The sequence below is a fragment of the Tachyglossus aculeatus genome, unplaced genomic scaffold, assembly GCF_015852505.1.
Source record: "Tachyglossus aculeatus isolate mTacAcu1 unplaced genomic scaffold, mTacAcu1.pri scaffold_201_arrow_ctg1, whole genome shotgun sequence".
Taxonomy (NCBI): Eukaryota; Metazoa; Chordata; class Mammalia; order Monotremata; family Tachyglossidae; genus Tachyglossus; species Tachyglossus aculeatus.
Genome location: NW_024044917.1, coordinates 160,110 through 166,109, shown reverse-complemented (window position 1 = coordinate 166,109; position 6,000 = coordinate 160,110). Strand labels below are relative to the sequence as shown.

Here is a 6,000-nt window from a genome sequence, read left to right as displayed (position 1 = left end):
TTCTCTCTGACTCGGGTGGTCAGCTGTAGTTTTATACCGGACAGCCCCGTTTCAATACTACTACTATTACTATAACTAAAAACAGTATTTATTAAGAGCTTACTGTGTGCCAAACATTGTACTAGGCACCGGAGTAGATATAAGGTAATCGGGTTGGACACAGTCCCTGTCCCACAGTCTCTGTCCCACAAAAGGCTCACAGTACAAATAGCCTCCTGGAAAAGTAATGGGCCTGGAAAGTCAGAGGACCTGGGTTCGAATCCCAGTTATGCCACTTGCTTGCTGTGTGACCTAGGCAAGTGACCTCACTTCTCTGTGCCTATGTTTCTTGAACTGCAAAATGGGGACTCAGTACCCGTTCTCCCTCCAACTTGGACGGTGAACCCCAAATGGGACAGAGACCTTGTCTGACTTGATCAACAGTGCTTGACACAAAGTAAATGTTTCACAAATACTATAATTATTATTATAATAAGTAGGAGGGAATAGGATTTCATCCCAATTTTACAGATGAAGAAACGGAGGCACAGAGAAGATATGTGATTTGCTCAAAGTGATGCAGTAGAAAAGGGGACAAGAGGGGATTACGTCCTCAGGGTTGCAAGTCTGTGTTCTAACAGCTAGGCTGCGCTATTTCCAGTTGGTTTGCCAAGATCCGCCCTTTCCTCTCCATCCAAACTGCTACCCTGCTCGTTCAAGCTCCCATCCTATCCCGTCATGACTACTGCATCAGCCTCCTCTCTGATCTCCCATCCTCGTGTCTATCCCCACTTCAATCCATACTTCACGCCGCTGCCCGGATTGTCTTTGTCCAGAAACGCTCTGGGCATGTTACTCCCCTCCTCAAAAATCTCTAGTGGCTACCAATCAGTCTGCGCATCAGGCAGAAACTCCTCACTCTCAGTTTCAAGGTTCTCCATCACCTCGCCCCCTCCTACCTCACCTCCCTTCTTTCCTTCTACAGCCCAGGGAGCCCGCACCCTCCGCTCCTCTGCCGCTAATCTCCTCAACGTGCCTCGTTCTCGCCTGTCCCGCCGTCGGCCCCCGGCCCACTTCATCCCCCTGGCCTGGAATGCCCTCCCTCTGCCCATCCGCCAAGCTAGCTCTCTACCTCCCTTGAAGGCCCTACTGAGAGCTCACCTCCTCCAGGAGGCTTTCCCAGACTGAGCCCCCTCCTTCCTCTCCCCCTCGTCCCCCTCTCCATCCCCCCATCTTACCTTATTCCCTTCCCCACAGCACCTGTATATATATATATATATATATATATATATATATATATATATATATATATATATATATATATATGTTTGTACATATTGCATTGTACATATTTATTACTCTATTTATTTATTTTACTTTACAAATCTGTTCTATGTATTTTGTTTTGTTAATATGTTTGGTTTTGTTCTCTGTCTACCCCTTCTAGACTGTAAGCACACTGTTGGGTAGGGACTGTCTCTATATGTTGCCAACTTGTACTTCCCAAGCTCTTAGTACAGTGCTCTGCACTTAGTAAGCGCTCAATAAATACGAATGCTTGATTGATTGATTGGCTGGTCCCCTGTCCGGTACAAATTCCTCTCTCAGTGACTTTATGTGTTGTAACTTTAGTTTCAGTTCACAAATGTCCTTTGTTTCATGCCCTCTATTCCCATTCCTCTGCCTCACAAGTGGCATCGTGCTCCCGGGAGTAGAGAGGGAAATGCAGTGGTCTTGGAAAATTGCCGTTAGGAATCCCCTACCATTTAGAGAACTTGCAAAATTTATAAAATGGGGATTGAACCTGTGAGCCCCATGTGGGACAGGGACTGCGCCTGAGTGCTTAGTACAGAGCCGGGCACATAGTAAGCGCTTAACAAATGTCATTATTATTATTATTGTACCTGCCCCAGAGCTTAGAACAATGCCCGACACACAGTAAGAGCCCAACAAATACCATAGTTGTCATTAGTGGCACAGTCTGAGCCCTGCTGAACTTCGGGAATGATGTCACCGATGGGGTACGGGGTCTCCCAGGTAACGAGGTCTCTCGGGCCGAGCCCAGGGCTGGTCCTCCCTGGGGACCCCCTCCCCACAACCATCATCCGGAAACAGTGGATGCCTTCTTTGAGGGGACACTGAAGTCATCAGAGGACCACTGAGTCCCGATTATGTCACAGAGCCTTTCCCATCACTGCTACAAATGCTCAAGAGGGAAAGAGGACAGAGACTGAGCATCCAGACTTCTGCAGTCACTGTCTTCGTTACTGAACGGCTCCGGTGAGTCTGAGTCTGGTTGGGGCTGAGGCGGGTGATTGCGATGAGAAAACACCTCTTGCCAGGTTCCTCATGCTGCTTGTTATAATTATAATATTAATAATTGTGTTATTTGCTAGGTGCTTCCTATGTGCCAGGAACCGTACTGAGCTCTGGAGTAGACGAAAGCAAATTGGGCTGGACGCTGTCCATGTTCCACATAGAAAAACAGCGTGGCTTAGTGGAAATGGCATGGGCCTGTGAGTCAGAGGAGGTGGGTTCTAATCCTGCTCCGCCATTTGCTTGCTGTGTTACCTTGGGCAAGTCACTTCATTTCTCTGGGCCTCAGTTGCCTCATCTGTAAATTGGGGATTAAAACTGTGAGCCCCACGTGGGACAACTTGATTACCTTGTAACTACCGCAATGCTTAGAATAGTGCTCAGCACAAAGTAAGTGCTTAACAAATATCATCATTATCATGAGAAAGTCCCAAATCCCTATTTCATAGTAGAGATCTTTCAGAGTTCTTTGAGGAAATTAATCCCCTCTCTGTGCCTCTTCAGACAACCTGCAGATTCTCCAAGAAAATGGCCAGTCTCACAGTTGTGACAGAATTCCTGCTCCTGGGATTCTCGGAGGTCCGGGACCTTCAGCTTGTCCGCGCCGCACTGTTTCTCCTGGTCTACTTGGCGGCCGAGATGAGGAATCCCCTCATCGTCACCGTCACCACCCTCTACCGGCGCCTCCACACTCCCAGGTACTTCTTCCTCAGACACCTGTTCATCCTAAACCTCTGCCTCATCTCTGTCACCGTCCCCCAGTCCATCAACAATTCTCTGGCAAACCAACGTTCGATTTGTTATTGGGGTTTTGTGGTTCAAGTTTTTCTGATGGTCCTGTTTGCCGGCTCAGAGCTGCTTGTCCTCACAGCGATGTCCTATGACAGCTACGTGCCCATCTGCCTCCCCCTGCGCTATGAGGTAATAGCCGGCCAAGTGGCCTGCGTAAAACCAGCTGCAATCTCATGGCTCAGCACGGGGCTGAATAGGGCAATGTACACATCAGGGACGTTCTCCATAGGCTTCTGCAGACTCCACGAGGTCCAGTAGTTCTTCTGTGATGTCCACTCCCTGCTGAAGGTCTCTGGTTCTGGGACACACGTTGTCACAGACACCAGTGTCACCGTTGGTGCCAATTTTTGTTTCATCTCTTTAGTCTCCATTGTTGTCTTGTACGCGCGCATCTTCCGGGCCGTGCTTTGGATGCCGTCTTCCAAGGGCTGGGCCAAAGCCTTCTCCACTTGCCTGCCTCACCTCATAGTCGTCACCATCTTAATCTCTATGGTCACCATTGCCTACCTCAAGCCCGTGTAAGACTCCGCCTCAATCCTGGACCTCCAGGTTTCCATGTTCGGCACCAGGGTGACCCCGCCCTGAACACCCTCATCTAACAGCCTGAGGAACCGGGACATGAAGGCCGCCCTGGGGAGGGTCCTGCGGGGGCATCCATTCGTCCAGGATAAAAGTCCTCTCTCTATCTGCCCTGCCAGCAGCCCCTGAGATGTTTCCTAGCCCTGCACTGATCTCCCTCCGTCCCTTCGCTCTCTCCTTGCCCTTCACTTACCTCCCATCTTCCACACACTTCCCTGACCACTATGGTCATTCTTTTATTTTTTATGGTATTGTTAAGAACTTACTAGGTACCGGACACTTTTCTGATGCTAGGGGAGATACAAGCTAATCAGGATGGACAGAGTCCATGCCCCATATAAACTCACAGTCTTAATCTCCATTTTCCAGATGATAATGATGATGATGATGGTATTAGTTAATTGCTTACTATGTTTCAAGGAATATACTTAGTGCTTGGGTAGATATAAGATAATCAGGATGGAACAAGTCCCTGTCTCATGTGGGGCTCACATTCTTAATCCCCATTTTTACAGACGAGGTAACTGAGGCAGTGAGAAGTGAAGTGACTTGTCGAAGGACCCACAGGAGACAAGAGGCAGAGTAAGAATTAGAACCCAAGTCCTTCTGACTCCCGTCTCTTGTGAGGCTGAAATAAGATCACTGAAGTGAAAGTGCTTTGGAAATGTAAAAGTGCTATGCGAAAAAATGCGATCTTATTATTTCTTGTCTTTCGGCAGCACATATACTAAAATTGGAATGATACAGAGAAGATTAGCATGGCCCCTGTGGAAGGATGACACGCAAATTCGTGAGGTTCTAGACTGCAAGCCCGCTGTTGGATAGGGACCGTCTCTATGTGTTGCCGATCCAGCGCTTAGAACAGTGACCAGCGCTTAGAACAGCGCTTTGCACATAGTAAGCGCTTACCAAATGCCATTATTATTATTATTATTACTTCCCAAGAGCTTAGTACAGTGCTCTGCACACAGTAAGCGCTCAATAAATACGATTGAATGAATGAATGCCTCTACTGCAGTGTGACAACCAGAGAAACATTTCCCTTGTCCTTTTTCAGCCCAGCTGGGCCCCCAAAAGTCACAAGGTGGAGGATTTGTGGGGCAAAGAAAGGAAGCTTGTCCTTCTCACCTATTACTCCCCACACCTTCAAAGCCTTATTGAAGGCCCATCTCCTCCAAGAGGCCTTTCCTGACTAAGCCCTCTTTTCCTCTTCGCCCGCTCCCTTCTGCATCGCCCTGACTTTCTCCCTTTATTCACCCCCTCCCAGCCCCATAGCACTTATATATATATATATATATATATAATCTGTAATTTTATTTATTGATAAATAAATAAATAAATAAATAATTATTGATAATTAATGTCTTTCTTCCCCTCTAGACCGTAAAGCTAGTTGTAGTCAGGGAATGTGTCTGTTTATTGATATATTGTCTGAAGAGTTTAGTTCAGTACTTTGCACGCAGTAAGCGCTCAATAAACACGATTGATTGAATGAATGATTGAATGAATGAGTAAATTAACCAAGCCCTCTCTCTTGCCAGCAACTCCCTTCCCCTTCCCATCTGACCTACCCCCTCTCTGTCTTATTGAAGGCACATCTCCTAGAAATCTTTCCTGACTAAGCCCCCATTTCCTCTTCTCCCACTCCTTTCTGCATCACCTTTGCACTTGGATTTGCCCCCATTATGATTATGGTATTTGTTAATTGCTTACTATGTGCCAAACACTGTTCTGAGTGCTGGGGTAGATACAAGGTAATCAGGTTGTCCCACCTGGGGCTCACAGTCTTAAACCCCATTTTACAGATGAGGTAACTGAGCCACAGAGAATAATGATGGTGATGATAATGATAATAATAATAATGATAATGGTACGTGTTAAGCACATACTATATGCCAAGCATTGCTCTAAGGGCTGGGGGAGATAAGTAATCAGGTTGTCCCACGTGGGGCTCACAGTCTTACGCCCCAATTCACAGATGAGATAACGGAGGCACAGAGAAGTTAAGTGACGTGCCCAAAGTCACACAGCTGATAAATGGTGGAGCCGGGATTAGAACCCAGTATCTCTGACTCCCAAACCCAAGCTCTTTCTACTAAGCCGCGCTGCTTATTCACCACACCGTCAGTCTCACAGAGCTTATGTACATATCTGTAATTTCTTTATATTAATGTCTGTCTCCCCCTCTAGACTGTAAATTCATTGTGGGCACGGATCAATCAATCAATAAATCAATCAATCATATTTATGGAGCACTTACTGTGTGCAGAGCACTGTAGTAAGTGCTTGGGAGAGTCCAGTAGAGCAATATAACTGAGTTCGTAGACACATTCC

The 6,000-nt window shown here is 46.9% G+C and overlaps 1 non-coding gene across 1 annotated transcript; it reads left to right on the top strand.

Moving 5' to 3' along the window:
• Nucleotides 1–4,373: 4,373 nt before the first annotated feature.
• LOC119923598 lies at nt 4,374–4,476 on the top strand. The gene has a single exon (XR_005448900.1). It is a non-coding gene; the product is annotated as a U6 spliceosomal RNA (small nuclear RNA).
• The last annotated feature ends 1,524 nt before the right edge of the window (nt 4,477–6,000 follow it).